Genomic DNA, 20,433 nt, shown 5'->3' on the forward strand with positions numbered 1-20,433 from the left:
TAACAGGTTAGGATAGAAGAAGTAAAGAATATTAGTCACATTTTAGGAGAGACAGAATAGAGGACAGATCGCTCAACAAAAGAAATTCAATGTTTAGGTTTCTATGATGATTGCTCTGCTTCCTATCATCTGCCAAGGGCTCATGGAGATCAGTGTTGGAACTTCTCCATTGCTGGTCAAAACTATAATTTCCTGGGATCAACAGGTGAGAACCATGGAAGAAATTTCTGTATTTTTTTGTGAATTTGTCTTTGTATCTAAAATATATTCCAGAAATGTAAAATAATTTGAGAAATAGAAAAAGCATTTAATGACATAAAATGCTGGTATTTCTGTCTCCTGGGATCTTAGCACTACTAATTTTTAAAAATATGAGTATAAAATTTTGACTATTAAATTTGGTATGGCTACTGTCCACTGATTACCTATATGTCTCCTCTTATTGCTGTCTTTTCTTTCAAAGTGTTTTTTCTAAATAAATTGAATCAGCAAATGTAAAATTGTTTTAGTTATTTGTTTCTTCTCCATGGGGCGTGCAAATCTTTGCAGTTATACATAGCTTGGTTTTCCATATTTAATGCATGTTAGAAGAATCATCATTCTCCTGGGATTTAACATAACTCAAAATAGAAAAATTAAACTATGTTATTTAGCAAATGTCTTTCTTTGAAGACTTAGGTGCATTTTCTTTCATCTCTAAGAGTTGCACTCAAGGAATGCAAAACACTTGCTACTTTAATAAGGGGATTTATTTATTTATTTACTCACTTATTTAACTCTCTGGTCAGGGTTTTAAGTGTTAGAGCAACTCTGAAGATTTAGGTGTCTTGTGTAGTTCAAGGCACCCCAGCAATTTTCTAGCACATACAGTTGATTTTGATTTAATTTCCTATTGCTTCCTTCAACAAAGAAGATATCAGGATATCCTTTTTGAAATACTAACAAATCATAATGAAAATGCTCTGAAAGTTTGCTCAACATTGACCAACCTGCATTTACATACTGGCTTCCTAAATGAGAAATGAAAAATTCCTCAAACATTAGTGTACATAGCATTATTAGAGAGCTTATTTATACTGAGTCCAGTTCTGAGATCTACAGGCACAAATTCTGAATTAGTGTTTCTGGTATGGAGTCCCAGTACTTTGTGTTTCCCAAAGTGGCTCAGGGCCCTGTAGAACGTTGACACTGCAGGACAGTGTTCTCTTTCTAGATGCTGATTGCTAGCTCTCCGATAATGTAGTTTATGTCTTAAGCCATTGGGGATTGACCTTACTTCCCACAAAACCAAAACCAACTAAGAGAGTTAAAAGTGTGTTGATTTCATTTTCCCCAATATTACTGTGGCAGTAAGGAGTTTTGTTAGTTCAGGGCATGCAGATGATCACCAACAGATACCGATGGCTATCACTATTCATTTTTCTTTCTTTTTTCCCTTCCTTCCTTCCTTCCTTTCTTCCTTCCTTCCTTCCTTCCTTCCTTCCATCCGTCCTTCCTTCCTTCCTCCCTCCATCCTTCTCTACCCCCTCTTTCTTTCTCCTTCCTTCCTTCCTTCCTTCCTTCCTTCCTTTCTTTCTTTCTTTCTTTCTTTCTTTCTTTCTTTCTTTCTTTCTTAAAAATTTCCACCTCCTCTCTACCTAGTACTTCCCCCCCACTCCCCTCTCCCCCTCCCTCTTCAGTCCTAAGAGCAGTCAGGGTTCCCTGACCCATGGGATGTTCAAGGTCGCCCCCCTCCATCCAGGTCTAGAAAGGTGAGCATCCAAACAAACCAGGCTCCCACAAAACCAGTCCATGCAGTACAATCAAAACCCAGTGCCATTGTGCTTGGCTTCTCAGTCAGCCCTCATTGACAGCCACATTCAGAGAGCTGAGTTTGATCACATGCTCCATCAGTCCTAGTCCAACTGGCCTTGGTGAGCTCCCATTAGATCAGTCCCACCATCTCAGTGGGTGGACGCACTCTTCGTGGTCCTGACTTCCTTGCTCATGTTCTCCCTCCTTCTGCTTCTCATTTGGATCTTGGGAGCTCAGTCCAGTGCTCCAATGTGGGTCTCTGTCTCTATCTTCATCCATAGCCAGATGAAGATTCTATGGTGATATGCAAGATATTCATCAGTGTGGCTATGAGACAAGGCCAGTTCAGACACCCTCTCCTATGCTGCCCAAGGTACAAGCTGGGGACATCTCCTTGGACTTGGGAACTCCTTTAGAGTCAAGTCTCTTTCCAATCCTAAAATGGCTCCCTTAATTAAGGTATCTACTTTCCTGCTCCCATATCCATCCTTCCTTCATCCCAACTATCCCATTCCCCCAAGCTCTCCCCAATCCTTCCCTTCTCCTTTCTCTCTCCTCATCTCCCCTCACAGCCACCCCACCCCCACCCCTGTGCACCCAACTTTTGCCTGGCACTCTTGTCTACTTCCAATATCCAGGAGGATAACTATATGATTCTCTTTGGGTTCACCTTCTTATTTAGCTTTTGTAGGATCACGACACTTTAGAGTTTTACTCAGCGGTAAAAAACAATGACATCTTGAATTTTGCATGCAAATGGATGGAAATAGAAAACACTTTACTGAGTGAGATAACCCAAACCCAAAAAGATGAATATGGTATGTACTCACTATTCATTTTTCTAACACTTTAGATTCTATTCAGTCAAAATAATTATCGCTGGGTTAGAACTTCTAAATTTCTCCCTTGATATTGTAGAAATAGCCATTCTACCAATAAATAATCTACAGATTCAATGCAGTGTTATAAAGATTAAAGGGGAATAACGGAAAAGGAAAGCTTAAATGAGGCCTGGATAGGGTGGCATGGTACAGAAGATGATACACTGAGTCATAACTAATTTTAAAATCCTTTTGAAAAAGTCAGGTCAAACTTCTGAAAATACATACATATAAACATATAAAAATAATTTAAATAGACTTACCATACAACTAGGCAATAACACCCTCTAGACACTACGAGGCTACAAATAAAAAGGCTAGTGCCAGGCATGGGTTACATCCTTTGAGGTTATTCATTACTCTTCCATGGACATCCAAACATTGAAGGCCTTTACAATGCTCTTGCTCCCCTCCAGGACTTGACAATAGGATATTATTGTTAAAGACACCACATATTTAACATTAGGAAAACCCTAGCTGATTTCTACATGGAAGTTTCTTCCCTACTGGCTAGCTTTATAGTGCTTGATGGATCTATTCATACCACTAGAGGAAAAAAGTAATCATTTACCTTATGTAGCAATGAACCCTACTACCTACAGTAAGAGACATGGCAAGACATGTTCATTGGTGCAGTAGTAGAAATAATATCATGGGAGTAACCAATCTTTCTGATTGGATTTAAGGTCCACTTGCACATGCTGAAATCCACACCTGACACTATTATTAGGTGAAAATATCTGGAAGAAAAATTAATGATTATTACTTGGCTAAATGGGAGCAGTATTAAATTGACCCCTAATGACTTAATGAGTTAATGTTATACCCATCAATTAATGCACACTAGGTATCATCAGAGAAGTTTATTGACATAGATAGTGATGAGCACAGAGCCCGACAACTGGCCAATCTACATAAAATAAGAAATGGTTAAATGCTTAGCCATAAATTGGACATACACATCATTTCCATTCCCTTGAGATTACTTTGGAAGAGGAAGTGGAAAGATCAGAAGATCTAGGAAAGATCTGAATGTGAACTCGTAGTAATTTCAATACAGACCAAATCTCCACATGGAGTCAGGAAGAGGTGATCATGACATTCCACCTCTAGCTAAGAAGCTATTGGCAATTGATAGCTTTTAGAAAGAATCAGTTTTCTTTCAGGATGTGGCCCCTGAGAGGCTACTTATGCTCCAGTAGATAGTCTCATATCCATGTGCACCGAGGCAACAGAAAATGGACTCAGTAGATTTAGGGGAAAAGCATGTGAATACAGGAGAGAAACGTAATGGGAAAACAGGCAAGATAGTGGAGGGAGTAGGATGTTGGAATGCGGAGAGGTTTGATCAAAACCCATTTTACATGCAAGAAATACTCGAGCACTATAAAAATTCGATTTGGTTTTTATAAAATGAAAAATAAGTCTACTTTAAAATAATTCTGTGTTGTACATATAATAGACAAAAGGAAACTAGCATGTTAAGGAGATAATTAGATATTGATACTAATTTGATACGTATTAAAGCATTTTGTTAGAAAAATATTGTCTTTTTCTGCTATTAGGCCATTACACTACTATAAGAATAGAAAACTATGCATAGTAAAATGCTGCAATTTATAGTACATAGTAATCTTGAATATGAGCTAAAGTGTTTTGGGTAGTGTTTATTGGCTTTGTGTGGCATGATATGGTGTACTCCACAAAGAATATACATACAGTTTGTTCAGCTCTAAGGCAATACCAGAAACTCCTAAGATTTTTTTTGCCCATTTGGTTATGAATCAATTTTTTGTTATTACAAATTCAGGTACCCCTTATTGTCACCCAACATTTCACCATCTTGATCATCAGTTATGTAGTCTCCTACAATTAAATAAGCTATTTTTGAAATCATACTGTAAAGCATGGAATTTTACAATTAACGTTATCACAATATTCTCTCAAGGAAGATAAATCTCTAAGAACTACAAAAACTGGGTCCAAAGCACGTGCTAATAGTCTTCTGTTGTTGTAATGCCTGATGCTATCTGGCTTCATTTTGTATCATATGGTATGAACTGCGTAAACAGACCTTGATTATACTTTAGGGATTCGATTGACTTTTATTTTTCAAGGAACAAAGCTTTTCTCTCATTATAAACAATATCTTGTACACATAAACTGTTAGTCATTAGGGGTGAGTGTGTGTTTGTGTGTTAAAATAATAGTAATCCTTCTGGTTTGAAAGACATTTATGCTGACAATTATACATTCTTATCACATTGACCATGTTTTAGGTTACTTTTAAAACAGCAACTCTGTGTTTTAACTCAAGTCCAGAGTGGCAAATCTAGTAATGAAGCATGCATAGTAAATTCCATATATTAATGCACCCCTGAGCAGGGAGTAGTGTGTACGCCTTTAATCACAGTACTCAGGAGGCAGAGGATATTTATACTTCCAAGTTAAGCTTGGTCTGCATAGTGAGGTGCTCCTGTTGTAAAAATTTCTACTCTACTCTCTTTCCACAATTGTCCTGATCTGGAATCCATTACCCATCATGTCCAAAGTAGAATGACAGAATGATTGATATATTCAAGGGGATTTTCTAGAAAAATCCTATTAAAATTAAGACCTCTAATTCATAAATTGGTGCATTCAGAATTTTAAGCTTATAAAATCAAGCTTAACTTAGAGATATGCAATTTAAGTTTAGTTGTTAGCAAGACTATGTTCTTCAAAATAATGATCTTCAAATAATGGCACCATTTTCATTATATGGAATGAACTAAGTAAATTTTTACATTTTGTAAAATTTATCTTCAGTATATTAATGAAAGAAAAAACACACCTTTTGTTAATAGAGATAAGGAGAACAATGAAAGTATAATATTAAGACTATATTCTGTACATGGTGGTACACATGCTTAATTTTAGCATTCAGAGGCAGAGATGGTAGATCTCTATGTCTCCTGTCCAACCATGGCTATAGAGTGATAGCCTTTCTCAAAACCAAACAAACACAAAAAAAGAATAAAGCTCACTTTCTACTGTCTAGTCTGATATCTTAACCAAGTTTTTATTTTAACTGAAGAAAATAATTGTGTATTGTGAGAGATGTGAGAAAAAAGACAACAGTATCACCAAAGGCCATGACTATGGAAGTCATATAAATAAAATCAGTGACAACAAGATCTGCAGTGGGGGCACTTGGGGCCAGTTATGGTCTCTCCACAGTTTTATTTACTTGGTAATTCAGGACTCTGGTGTAACTTTCTCGAGAGAAGCATATAATATGATCTTATCCAATAAATGCTTTCTTGAAGTTCTGTTAATAGCCAGGCATGGTGGCACAACTCTGTGATCTAACACTTAGGAGACTCAGGCAGCAGGATTGTCCCAATTTTAAGGCTAGTGTTGGCTACATAATAAGAAGTAGGTTTTCCAGCATAACCTTAAGTCTTCAAATGTAAAATAAACAAAATCCCTTCATAGGAAATAACATCTTCTTTGTATTGGGTCATGGCACTGCCACACTAGACTACTATTAGAACGGGTGCTTCCTAGGGAAAGCTACATCGAGAAACCTAGTGGGTAGCCAGATATCTATGATAATGAGGGGATTGCAGTTCAGAGAGTTTGAATCACTAGCTGTGTACTCATAAGAAATACACACGGGTTAAAAATGCTTTCCTTTATTAATGATCAGGGAAATTTAAAGCAAAAGCACAATGAAATACAGCTGTGGCTCACTGCTTTTGTAAAAATTTAAGATTACTTTATTACTAAATGTTGTGCAAGAGGTAAAGTAAATGTATACTCAATGAGTATACATTGAGAAGCTTAAATTAGAGTGTGGCTATCTCATCAAAAGTCATAAAGTCTATTTAGAATATTTTTAGACTTACTGAAAATATAGAGTTAAAAGTGTTCATATATGCATTTCTTCCCAAGCATGAACAGGATTATAAGGTTTGTTAGCTTCTGATTACTTCAGTCTAGATCTTGTTAAATGAATATATGACTCAGTGATGTTATTTAAAGTATGGCCACCAGCTCCAAATACAAGCAGAATATAGTGAGGCTATTTAACACCATGCATGTGTTGCATATGGATGTTGTTATATATATATATATATATATATGGATGATGTTTATATATGTATGTATATATATACATAATGCATAACAATGTGTGGTATTTTGTCTTTAGGTTGCATTAATATTTCTACAAAGATTAAAGTAAAAATTTGGGTGAAAAGGAGTAACTGGTGAGATTTTGAAAGCCTTCATAACTCAGAATTTAATTTCATACACACAGTGGTTTGACTTCCACTCCTACCACATGTTGCTAACTTAATAGAATGGGGCTAGTTAGAAACATCTCAATTCTATCTGGACTTATATTTTGTGCATGGGGATAGGTATGGATATATTTGCATTCTTTTACATGTTGATATCTAGTTATGTCAGCACTATTTGTTGAAGATACTTTCTTTATTCCATTGTATAATTTTAGCTTCTTTGTCAAAAATCAGGTGTTCATAGGTGTGTAGATTAATATCAGGGTCTTTGATTTGATTCCATTGGTCTACCTGTCTGTTTTTATGCCAATACCAAGCTGATTTAATTACTGTAGCTCTGTAATAGAGCTTGATGTCAGGGATGGTAATGCTTCTGAAAGTTTCTTTATTGTAGAGGATTGTTTTGGCAATTCTGTGTTTTTGTTTCTCCATATGAGGTTGAGTATTGTTCTTTCAAGGTCTTTGAAGAATTTTCCTGGGACTTTGATAGTGATTGCTTTAAATCTGTAGATTGCTTTTGGTAGAACTGCCATTTAAAACATGTTGATCTTACCTATTCAAGAGCATGGGAGATTTTTTTCCATTTTATAATATCTTCCAGAATTTTGTTCTTCAAAGACATAAAGTTCTTGTTGTATAGGTCTTTCACTTCCTTGGTTAGTGTTACCCTAAGATATTTTATGTTATTTGTGGCTATTGTAAATGGTGCTGTTTCTCAGATTTCTTTCTCAGCACCTTTATTATTTGTATATAGGAGGGTTAGTGATTTTTTTGAGTTGATCTTGTATCCTGCAATGTTACTGAAACTGCTTATCAGTCATAGGAGTTATCACATCAAATTTTTGGGACCACTTATGTACATTATCTTATCATCTGCAAATAGCCAAAGTTTGGCTTCTTCCTTTCCAATTTGTACCCCTTTGATCTTCTTTTGTTGTCTTATTGCTCTAGCTAGAAATTTGGGTACTATGTTGAATAGGTATGGAACGAGTGGACAGCCTTGTATTGTTCTTGATTTTAGTGGAATCACATTGAGTTTCTCTCCATTTAATCTGATATTGGCTGTTGGCTTGCTGTATATTGCTTTTATTTTGTTTAGGTGTGCTCTTTCTATCCCTTATCTCTCCAAGACCTTTATCATAAAGGAGTGTTGGATTTTGTTAAATGCTTTTTTAGTGTCTAATGAGATGATCATATGTTTTTTTCTTTCAGTTTATTTATAGGATGAATGGCTTGAATACATGGGCACATGAGACCACTTCTTAAATATAATACCGGTAGCATAGACTTTGAGAGGAACAGTTAATAAATGGGACCTTCTGAGATTGAGAACCTTCTGTAAGGCAAAGTATACAGTTACTAAAACAAAATGGCAGCCTACTGAATGGGAAAAGATCTTCACTCACCCCACATCAGAGGTCTAATCTTCAAAATATATAAAGAACTCAAGAAACTAGACGTCAAATTACCAAATAAGCCAATCAAAAAATGGGGTACAGATCTAAACAGAGAATTCTCAACACAATAATTACAAAAGGCCAAAAAAAAACCACTGAAGGAATTTCTCAACATCCTCAGGCACCAGGAAATCGCAAATTGAAATGACTCTGAGATACCATCTTACACCTGTCAGAATGACTAAAATCATAAACACCCATGATAGCTTTTACTGGAGTGAATGTGGACTAAGAGGAACACTCCTCCATTTCTGGTGGGAGTACAAACGTGTACAGCCACTTTGGAAATCCATATAGCAGTTTTTCAGAAAATTGGGAATCAATCTACCTCTCAACACAGCATTACTACTCTTGGGCATATGCCAAAGGATCCACACTCATACTGCAAGTACATTTGCTCAACTGTGTTCATAGCAGCATTACTCATAATAGCCAGAATTATGTAAATAAACTAGATTTCCCTCTACTGAGGAATAGATAAAGAAAATGCAGTACATTTACACAATGGAATACTACTCAGTGATGAAAAACAACATCTTGAAATTTGCCTGCAAATGGATGGAACTAGAAAAAAAACAAGCTTAGGTAGGTAACTCAAATCCAGAAACACAAACATGGTATGTACTCACTCATAAGTGGATATCAGATGTAAGGCAAAGAATTACCAGTCTATAGTCCACGATCTCAAAGATGCTAGGTAACAAGGAGAACCTTAAGAGAGACATACATAAATCTGCCTAGGAATAGGAAACAGACAAGACCTCCTGCAAAAATTGGGATGGGGGAGAAGGTAGGGTAGCATAGGAGAGGGAGGGCAGAAAAGGTAGAGGAGTAGAACATGAATGAATGGGATGCTAAAGATGGGGGAAGGACAGTGAGGGAGAGAAAGAAAAGAGATATCTTGATTGAAGGAGCAATTAAAGAGCTATCAAGAATCATAGCACTTGGAAAAAGTCCCAGGAATCCTCAAGGATGAACCCAGCAAAGAATCTAATCAACACTGGAGAGGATGCCTAAATTGGCCTTCCCCTGTAATCAGACTGATGATCTCCTTGATTTTCATCATAGAATCTTCACCCAGCAACTAATGAAAGCAGATACAGAAATCTACAGCAAAGTACTGAGCCAAGCTACATGAGACCAATCCAAGAGAGGGAGGAGAAATAATATGAGCAAGGGAATCCAGACCTTGATGGGGATACCCACAGAAACAGCTGATTGAGCTAGTGAGAGATCACTGACTCTAGACTTATACCAGGCAAACGTCCATACAACCAAATTAGGTCCACTGAATGTGGGGAAGAGTTGTGAGGCTTGGGCAGTCTGTGAGGCCACTGACTGTAAAGGATTCTTAATACCTATAGAGCTTAAAGACTAAGGTTTCATATTAAAAAATTAAACAATCCTTAAACAAATGTGTAGCAAATGAGAACAATGACCTCCAAATATAAACAATGTATAAGTATCTTGATCAGAGGTAGAAATGCATAGTTCAATATGACAAGTATATTCTAAAATTGCATCAATATACAAAATATTTTATGTAGAGTTAGAAATATTCATGCATACAATATGAAAAATAACTTTGCATAGGTGCACACATATTGGAAACAGAAATAGGAGCATATTTAATATAACAAATATTTGAATTTGTGACAATATACAAGAATCTTTATCAATGTAAATTGTCTATAAATAATATCTCACAAGTAATCTCACTATTACTATTATTAGTGTGAGCTTTTTATCCCATCCCATCCACCCCCCTTTTTATCTTAAGAAACACCTTGACTGTGACCATTAACTATATATAATCAACCCCTTTAAAATGAAAACATTTATAAACAGTCATTTTGGGAATTTGGGAATAGTTTTCTTCAAAGTGTTTCCTGCAGTTTGTTGAGTAAAATATTTTGTGGTTCAAGGAGATGTTTCAGGTGTCTTGTTCCATCAAACCACATTAATCTGGAAGGAATCCACAGGTTCTCATCTTCTGTGAAAACAAACACAGAACCTCTATTCCAAAGTAACATGTAAAGGATTTTACTAAAGTAGCCCCACACTAGCTCAGAATGGAGTATAATAAGAGTTCTTTATTTCGGGGTAGACTCACAGATCAACAGTCCTCGGCATGGCAGGAACCAGGAACCGAATTCAGCAGCCAAGAGATGGTGCACATGCTTCTACCCAAAACCATGCCAAAGAGGTCCATCATCTCAAAGGCCATTGGCTGAAGGAGTTTCCACAGCAACTGACAGTGGGACAAGGATTTATCCCTAGTGTTTAAACTGATATCTAGGAACACATTGTTTTGGAGGGATACTTTGCTCAGCTTAGATATAAGTGGGGAGGGCCTTGGTCTTGCCTCAAAGTGGAATGTCAGACTTTGTTGTCTCCCCATGGGAAGCATTATCCTTTCTGAGGAGTGGATGGGGATCTGGGGTAGGGAGAAGGTGGAGGAAGTGGGATGAGGGGAGGGAGTGGGAATGGAGATAGCTTTGCTAAATGAGAAAAGATGCATTAAAAAATAAAGCTCTCAGTTTTAATATCTTGTATTATATAAGCTTCTAGAACTAGATAAAGTGATAGATATAGAAAAGTCTGTCACAGACTCTTCTGACAGCAGTGACTTTTTGGGTCTTTGTCTTGCATAGAGGTATTTTCTGAAAAATTGAAAAGTTTTGTCACTTCCAATGGAAAGAGGCAACTACATTATTGTGATTAAGCAAAGAAGCATATTTTCCCTACTGGATAATAAAATACAGCTGAACTAAACCACACTTAGGTCCTGCTTGAACCCTGTTCTGCTTGTCCTGGCTCCTGCATCTTGCCCAGCTTGGTTCAGCATACACCCTTGGGTGACTGAATCTGGCCACGGCGGCACAACCTTTGATAAATCTGTATGTTCACTGATCTCATGCCTGCCATATCTTACTGATATTCGCAGGTTTCAGTCACACTTGGAGCTTAAACAAATTGTCTGGAACCTTGCATTGGCCTTTTTATCAACTACTTTGTGACAAGCCTAATTAATTTTGAGGAAGATCAGGTTGTCCCTTTCCCTAATCCTTAGACTACAGTGAAAAGATTTAGTACAGACATTACCAGTATGTATGTAATAATTTTTGTAATACAAAAGTAATCATAGCTTGGGAGAACAGAAGACAGAGGAATAGGAAAGTGTTGGTAGACAGATACTATGTTCTATTGCTAAATCGTGTTAAATGGCAGGGATAATATACAATATATTTTAACAGAAGTGATTTTGATTATTTTTGCCTCAAGGATATTATAAGTGTGTGAGGAGACACACTTTTTCTGATTTGAACAGCCTAAATAGTATTTACTTATATAAACGTCACTTGGAAACTGCTTTGTATTAATTGAAAAGAAGAAAAAAATGATAAATAATAGAAGAACTAAAAACAAAAAAAAATAGGGTAGAAAAATGACTCAGCAGTTAAGAGCACTGGCTGCAGTTACAGAGACCTGAGTTGCATTTCAGAACCCCACATGGCAGTTCACAACCACCAATAACTCCAGTTCCAGGGAACACAAACTCTCTTCTGACCAGGCATGTGCGACATGCACTTATATATGATCAGATAAAGCTCATACATATAAAACACAATAAAAATCTGAAAAGAAGGAAACCAAAACTATACTTCCATTTCGAAGTCTCTTATAAAACTAAATATGAAAGTAAAACAAAAAGTCTCTCAGAGGACACTTTTAGCAACCACGAGAAAGAAAATACCTTTGTTATAAGACTTTACAGATTATTTAGAGAAAGGAGCAAAATCCTGGATAATGCGAGGATTTTAAATGTCTTTCAACATGAATGCTAGGCAAAGGGTACATGTATATGTGTGTTTAAAGGAACATTCACCAACACTTTCAAGACTGATAGCAATTATAGAGAAAAAAACTACACAGGTTGAAAATTGCAGACTGCAAAAAGAAACCTCATCAAGACACACCAACTGCAGCAAGTCAGAAAGGGAAGACACATGGGTAAGAGTGAAGGGCCTATGTCAACCAATAGGAAAGGTCTCTACCATGATTGTGAGTACATTCTCCTGCTGAAAGGAGGAGAAACTCATGGCTCCTTTCATGTCCCGAATCTTCAGACTGCAGGTAAGGGGATTCGGCATGGGTGTAACCACAGTGTATATCACAGCCACTATGACATCTTTGCTATTATTGTTATTAGGTGAAGGGAAAGAGTATAGCCCGATGAAGGCTCCATAGTACAGAGAAACCACAGACAGGTGAGAACCACACATGGAAGGGCTGTGCAGATTCTCTTGATGGAGGAAGTTCTTAAGATGGTGGCTCCAATGTAGCCATAAGAGACCAGAATGCAAATCAATGACACAGTTATGATCACCACTCACACGGTAAAGATAACGAGGTCATTGATTGTGGTGTCTGAGCTAGAGAGCTTCAGCATTGCAGAGAGGTCACAGAAGAATTGGAGCAGAATTTTGTCTCCACAGAAAGAGAGGTAGGCAAGCAGGAGGGTGTGCACAAGGGCACTGACAAAGGACAGGACCCAGGGCACAACTACTAGTAGGACACAGGCTCTGACTCAAGATGATGGTGTAGTGCAGAGGGTGACAGATGGACACGTGCCTGTCGTAGGGCATGAAGGTGAGGAGGAAGCTGTCAAGATTTCCAAACTATAGTAAAAAGTACACCTGGGAAATGCACCCAGTATATGAGATGAACTGGCTGTGTGTCAGCATATTTATTAACATCTTTGAAACTGTTACTAATGAGGAGATGTTCATGAATGCCAAGTGGCTGAGGAAGAACTACACTGGGGTGTGGAGGTGAGAGTCCAGCATGATAAGCAGGATGATGAGCAGGTTCCCCAGCACTGTGATCACGTACATGACCAGAAACAGAGCAGAACACATGCCTTTGTCTTCTGGCCGGAAGGGGAGTCACAGAAGGATGAACTTGGCTGTGACACTCAGATTATTTTTTCTGATTCATCTCATTTTTTTCTTTTCTGAAAATGAAAATTATATATAAATACTAGAAAGTAGTAGTCTATGGCTATTATATTAAAAGCCCCATCATTTTTGAATCATTTGGTTTGTTCATTTTACCCTAAACCAGTAGCTTTTGAAAATACTAACAAGAAAGTGATGGTCAGCTCAAGGAACATCAATCCAACATCTTTTGGAGAATCTGGGATTTATTCAGAGCTCATACTGGAAATCTGAAATTAGATAATTAGGATGTAAGGCAAAATGAGTAGCTAGTTAATTTATAAAACTTTTGATGATCTGCAACCATCTGTCCACCTCACAGATGCCTCAGAAACACACATTTGCCAGTTCCCTATTTCCAATAGTTGAATCAAAATGAGTAGACCCACATGGGGTACTTTTAATACATTACCATTCAAGGAATTGGAGATATTGTGCTGAGTATATGCATATGTAGATAAGAGGATTGGGGAATGAAGCTAGAATCCTGACTGACATCCCAGGTAATGTGACTCCAGTTCTTTATGAATATTTTTACACTCTCAGTAGTTTCGGAATTTTTTTTGCCCTTCATGGGAAATAGAGGAAAAAATGGTTTCCACTTCAAGCTCCTTTGTGGTGTATTTCTTTAACTCAGTCATCCTTGGGAGAGGGTTGAAGGGGAGGGGAGAGGTTGGGAGGGGAGCAGTGAAAAATGTAGAGCATAATAATAATAATAATAATAACAATAACATCCTTTTTCAATTCCTAAAAATTCTTGACTGTTCTAGTCAAGTATCTGGGGTAAATGGAGTTCTCTATGTATACATAGCCCAGCAGAAACATAGCTTTTCTTAATTATTTCTAATCCAACTGGTTATGATGGTGTATTTAACTTGTATTTCTTTATTCACATTCTAGCATTTTTAAATAAAAGCTAACGTCTTTGTTTATCCTCCATTCTCTTTATTCTTATAAATACCTGTGAAAATGTCGAATTATAATAAAGAAAGCAAAAAATTAATAACTGTCAATTTTAAGATAGAATTCAGAGCTGTGATATTGCTCACTGGATAAGGGTATCTGCTTCCTGTCATCATATATGGACTGGAATCACATGTTAGAAGTGAGAAATGACTCTTACAGATTGTTCTTTGACCTCCACATACATGTAACACACACACACACACATACATTGAGTAAATGTAATAAAAATAATTGTAAGAATAAACAAATGAACCCATATTCACTTTATCTGTAAAGAATTATTCAATCTGAATGTTTTGTTTGAGATCAATGATAGTTTTTATTATGGCTCGCCATTCTTTTTTGGAGTTAAAATTTATATTGTTGGTCAAATTTTTCTACCTTGAATGAATAAATTCACCTTAGAATTTCTACTGTTTCAACCTAATATGTTAAATATTTTGTAATGTAATGCCCTTACCTGGGTTGTACAAACAGCTATGCTACTCGCTACCATATTAGCAATAAACAGTTTATTATTATAATGAAAATGCTAATTAGTTCTCTTTGGAACATTTATGTATATTTTATGAATCCCTTGAAATGGACGCAGAATGAATATAGAATCATGATTGATAGATGGTCAGTTCCAGATGGTTAAGTGTCAAGGACATTGAACTCTATATGTTCTTTAGAAAGGAGTCCTAACACACAAGCCTGCCTTTTGAACAATATGCATATGGATTCTCTAGCACAGTGTCTGGTGGCAGTAAGGCACATGGAGAACAGACAATTTTCTCTTAAGTTCAGCCTGGATAGGTATCAGGTTGCAGGATTACCAAGAAACTAAAGTCCATTTTAGCTTTTTTTAAAGTCCTTTCTAGTCCAGTAGAATATTCTAGTTCCAGTCTCATAGCAGTAGCAACTAACTGTGCACCCAAGAAAGTGCTTAACCAAAGAAGTAACCAAGTTTCTAAATAACTTGCTGTCTGCTGAGGTGGCGAACAACTTTTAAAGTGTTTTAAAGGAATCTGCATCTGCTTCAGTACTTTAGATGTAACACCTACTTATGCTTGGATTGTGGCAACAAGATAGAATAAAATTGTAGGGCTATAAAGTAAATTTAGAAAAAAAATCCACTACAATCTACTGAGAGATAAAAATTACCAAAAAGGGATATTTTCTACTTTTTCTTAGAGATGAACAAAGAAGTTTCTAAAAGTCAGACAGCCTGAGAATGCAGTTCAGAGCAAGGTTGTAGTGGAGGGGTTTAGTGTGTGTTTGTGTGTGTGTGTGTGTGTGTGTGTGTGTGTGTGTCTGTCTGTCTGTCTGTCTGTCTGTCTGTCTTCCTGTTTGTCTGTCTAGGTGCTCAATAGTTATCTGCACTCTTGCTGAAGTAACTTCTTATTCTTAGTTTCAAGAGACAGGAAAATATAATCATCACTGGCTAATAACTTGTTTGCGTTTTACCTCAAAGGTTTAGGAATTGAAGAAAGATTGAGATAGTTGACTACACAGACTAGTGGCATACCCTGATAACCCATCTCATGATCTAATATCATCTTTCACATTTTTAAGTATAATGATGTGTACTTATTTAGAGTAGACAGTAAATAACCAGTATAGGATAAACTTTCTCTTCATTTTAGATGGCACTGAAAGTGTATTTGGAGCTATGTCTAATTGGAGAGCTCAACTTACTAAACACAACCCTCATTTCCCAGCTTCTTGTTGGAATTTGTTGATGATTTTCTGTCTCTTGTAGCACAGTCTGATTTTTATATATAATAGAAGACATATATATATATATATATATATATATATATATATAGTATTTTTTCTAGGATGGAAAAATTGTTTAAGGTAATAAAAATAAACACAGAGAAAAGGTGGGATATGATTTTTCTGTTTTTAGTTATTCTTGGAGAATTTCATACAATATATTTGAGCGTATTCTAAAAAATGTTATTTTTAAAGATAGAAGAAGATAGTGACCATAAACAATCAACTACCAAGTTATTGCTAACATCAACACTTTGGAATAGTTCATGTCAAACTTTCCTTTTAACTGATGTTTTAATTTCATATTATACTTAGTGCCTCAGTTTATAAGTTAGTCATTGTGTGTTAATCAAAACACATTCTTTCCCATTTTAAATACTTGTTCAAATATTGATTAATTTTTAAGAGAGTGAAAGGGAAAATAATACTGGGAGTGGAAGGGTTTAGTCAGGGATGAGGAGCCAGGAGACATGGGAAGGGAGGATGTGAGAGGCCAGTCAAAATATAGTGTTATGAAAATGCCATCTGGAAACCTGTTTTTATACATGAATTAAAATTGTTAATGAAAAAGTAAAAATGACCCCTACACAAATTTTAATAGTTGTGTACATATCACACCACAATGTCAAACTATAGCCAACCCTGTTACACAATTTTTTTTTCTCTTTTCCCCTGTAATACTGGTCTCCATACACCATGCCCGCAGTCACAGTGTTCCATGTTTTAGACCACAGCACTGGGCAGCTACAAAATGCTTGTGAGCAGTGACAGCCTGGGAACTTGGAATGGGGATTATTGCCTCCTGCCCATTCAGGATTCTCGCTACTGTTATTTGGGTACTCCTTGGCAAGGGCCACAGTGACACGGTGTGCTAATGTGGGATGAGAGGATGCTCACACCAGAAAAGAGAGCAACAATTGTCCAAGAATTCTAACTTCACAAGTTCTTCTAGCTTTTGCTGTGACTGAGAACTACAAGGAAACCCTGATATCTCAGCATACTGACTCTACACATATGCATTTGTCTTTTATTTGGGCTAAAAATGAGCTTTAAAAAAACAGGACTCCCTTTCCTACATTCTTGCAGCAATTGTAACTTACACTCTAAAGTACTTCTAAGGGAAGGCAATAGTCTTGGGGAAAAGCCACCAACCGATCTTTTTAGATACTTGGTACTAATGACTAATGATTCCGGAGCTCTGGCAGACCTTATGTGTACAATGAATAGGTTTAGATGCTGGAAGTCGAAATGAGGAAGCTAAAAAACACAGAAGGGAACAGCAGTGATTCTGTGTTTTTTTTTTTAATTTCTTGATTAAAACAAAGCAAACAAGCTAAATCCTCTTTCTATATTGGAGTATGCATTTTCATGACGTCAAGGGAGGACATTGAATCAAGAGGAGATGAGAAAATCATCTAAAAAGTCCTTATAAGTGTGATAACTGTCAATAAATGTATAATTTTCAATAATATTTCCACTTGCTATCATAATAAATATATATGTTTGTTTTCTCACCAACTATTTTTTGCGGTGGTCATTTGTTTTTGCAGTACTAGACTTGAACATGTAGAAGAAATGATTTACCAATATGCTGCATTCAAATCAATTTATGTTTGAGCCAATTTTACTTGTTTTTGTTATTGAAAACTTTGAAATCTCCACCTTATATTTTTAACTATCAGTGCTAATTAAATCACATTTTAAAAATTTACATTGCAATCTGAAGGTGTAAAGTTCTCTCCTAATACAATTTTCCTATGTATTTTCAACGCAACACATTTGACTTGTCCCAGATGTTGATAAATGGCAGTGATGTCTCTTTATTAAAATATTAAAATATCTTCTTTGTTGACAATTTTTTTTCATTTCATGTGCAGCCCACTTTAAATGAGTAATAACAGCATATATTTGTCCATAAAAGGAATCACATTTTTACTTCCCTGCCATAAATCAATGCCTGCTTGTTCCCTTGTTCTTAAATATCTTTCTGTTCACAGCAAAGAGAAGAAGAGCCTGAGGAAGGATAACAAGAAGACAGTATCTGAGTTCATCCTCCTGAGGCTCCCCATCCATCCAGAGGATCAAGGCATGTACTCTGCCCTGTTCCTAGTCATGTACCTGACCACAGTGCTGGGGAACCTGCTCATCATCCTGCTCATCAGGCTGGACTCTCACCTCCACACCCCCATGTACTTCTTCCTCAGCCACTTGGTCACCATAGACATCTCTTTCTCATCTGTTACTGTATCCAAGATGCTGAAGAACATGCAGACTCAGGATCTATCCATTCCCTATGCAGACTGTGTAACACAAAGGTATTTTTTTATATTATTCATTGATTTAGACAACTTTCCTCTCACTTCAGTGGCACATGATTGGTGTGTGGCCATCTGCCATTACCTCCTCTATACCAATATCATGAGAGAGGAACTGTATATTTCACGGGTAGCTATGTCGTGGATCCTGCCCCGTATCAGTGCTCTAACACCCTCCAACTGGCCCGGCTGTCCTTCTGTGCCAACAGCACCTTTCCTCATTTCTTTTGTGACATCACAGCATTGATGAAGCTCTCATGTTCAGACATCTCCCCAAATGAGTTGGTCATTTTCACAGCAGGCACAACAGTCATTACTCTGCCACTAACATACATCTTAATCTCTTATGGTTGCATTGAGATCTCCTTCTCAAAAATTTCATCTACCAAAGGAATCTGCAAAGCCTTCTCCACATATGGCTCTCAACTCTCTGTGGTGTCTCTGTATTATGATGCAATAATTGGAATTTATCTTTTACTTTAATCTAGCACTTCGGTGACAAGGAAATAGTCACTTCTGTAATATACTCAGTGGTCACCCCATTGCTGAAACCCTTCATTTATAGCATAAGGAACTGAGACATGAAAGAGGCTATGAAGAAGCTCTTCAGCAAGGCAGCAACCTGAACTTAATGACATCATAAGAAACCTATGTATTCACATATCTCCAAATACATACCCTCAATTTTAATCTTATCATGAAACACATAGTCAGAAAATATTTGATTCCTTAAATGTCATTCTGGTATATTTATTTCTATTTCCCTTGCATTTCCTTAGTGTAAAAAGTTGAAGTCTGTAATTGTTGCCAATTAATTTTTCTACTAGATTAGGAAATTACAATTACTAGACTAATTTAAATCACTCTTCTTATTTCCTGGAAATATGTTTTTCATATGAATTGAACTGGACTTGCCCCACTAACACACTGATGATTATCTTGAATATCACCAAAGAATCTTTGTCCGGCGATGGATGGAGAGACGGAGACCCTTATCAGAGCAACGGACTAAGCCCCCAAGGTCCAGTTGAAGAGCAGAAGGAGGGAGAAGATGAGCAAGGAAGTCTGGACCACAAGGGGTTGGTCTACCCACTAAGACAGTGTGCCTGTTCTAATGGGAGCTCACCAAATCCAGCTGGACTAGGACTGAATGAGAATGCCATCAAACCAGACTCTCTGAATAAGGCTGAAAATGGGGGCTGACTGAGAAGCCATCGATAAAGGCACTGGGACTTGTTTCTACTGCATGTACTGGCTTTTTGGGACCCTAGTCTATTTGGATGCAAAGCTTCCTAGGCCTGGATGTGGGGAAGGGCCTTGGACTTCCCACAGGGTAGGGTTCCCTGCCCTCTCTTAAGGAGGGAGAGGGAGAAAGAACAAAGGGAATGGGAGGAGGGGAGGAAGTGTAAATTTTTGAATGGAAAAATAAAAAAAAGAATTGTTAGAGGATGCTGACATTAGTGTAGTATCATTTCCTTCCTTCACCTACAGTCCAGTACCCTTCTTATTTTAGAAAATTGCTTCTAGTGAAGGTGGACCAGGAGAAGAAAATATATTTTGCCTTCTCTAACACCAGGAAACTTTGAGTTCAACTACTCCACTTCAAGACTTGAAGCTTCTTGACTTTGAGAACAATGACAAAGAAAACCTCCTCATAATTTCCCTGACTAAGCTACAAGAATGGATGGGGTCATGATGCCCTCAAACTCAATCCCAACTGGTTTCATGTTGTGAATTAGGTTGGTACGATAAATAACCAGGCCAACTCAAGAATAACAGTTATATTTTAATGTTTAAAAAGGGGAAACTCATGCTACAAGAGTGGGAGGTCTGACGTTCTATCTGTCTTGCAGGAACTGTGCAGAGAGGGCACACACTTGGGTCTTGTCAGTTTTTCTACCTGGGCCCCAGGTAGCCACACCCTAACTAGAAGTGATTGGTTGATAGAGTTTCCCCATCATCTCCCCATTTTG

The 20,433-nt window shown here is 37.1% G+C and overlaps 2 pseudogenes; one reads left to right on the plus strand and one right to left on the minus strand.

Annotated features, from left to right (window-relative positions):
• Positions 1-12,452: 12,452 nt before the first annotated feature.
• On the minus strand, positions 12,453-15,925 carry LOC125396803 (olfactory receptor 1J21-like; annotated as a pseudogene).
• Positions 15,926-18,098: 2,173 nt separating this feature from the next.
• LOC148118641 (olfactory receptor 1J4-like) lies at positions 18,099-19,086 on the plus strand (annotated as a pseudogene).
• The last annotated feature ends 1,347 nt before the right edge of the window (positions 19,087-20,433 follow it).

This window comes from Myodes glareolus, chromosome 21 (genome assembly GCF_982192425.1).
Source record: "Myodes glareolus chromosome 21, mMyoGla1.1, whole genome shotgun sequence".
In the NCBI taxonomy this organism is placed as follows: Eukaryota; Metazoa; Chordata; class Mammalia; order Rodentia; family Cricetidae; genus Myodes; species Myodes glareolus.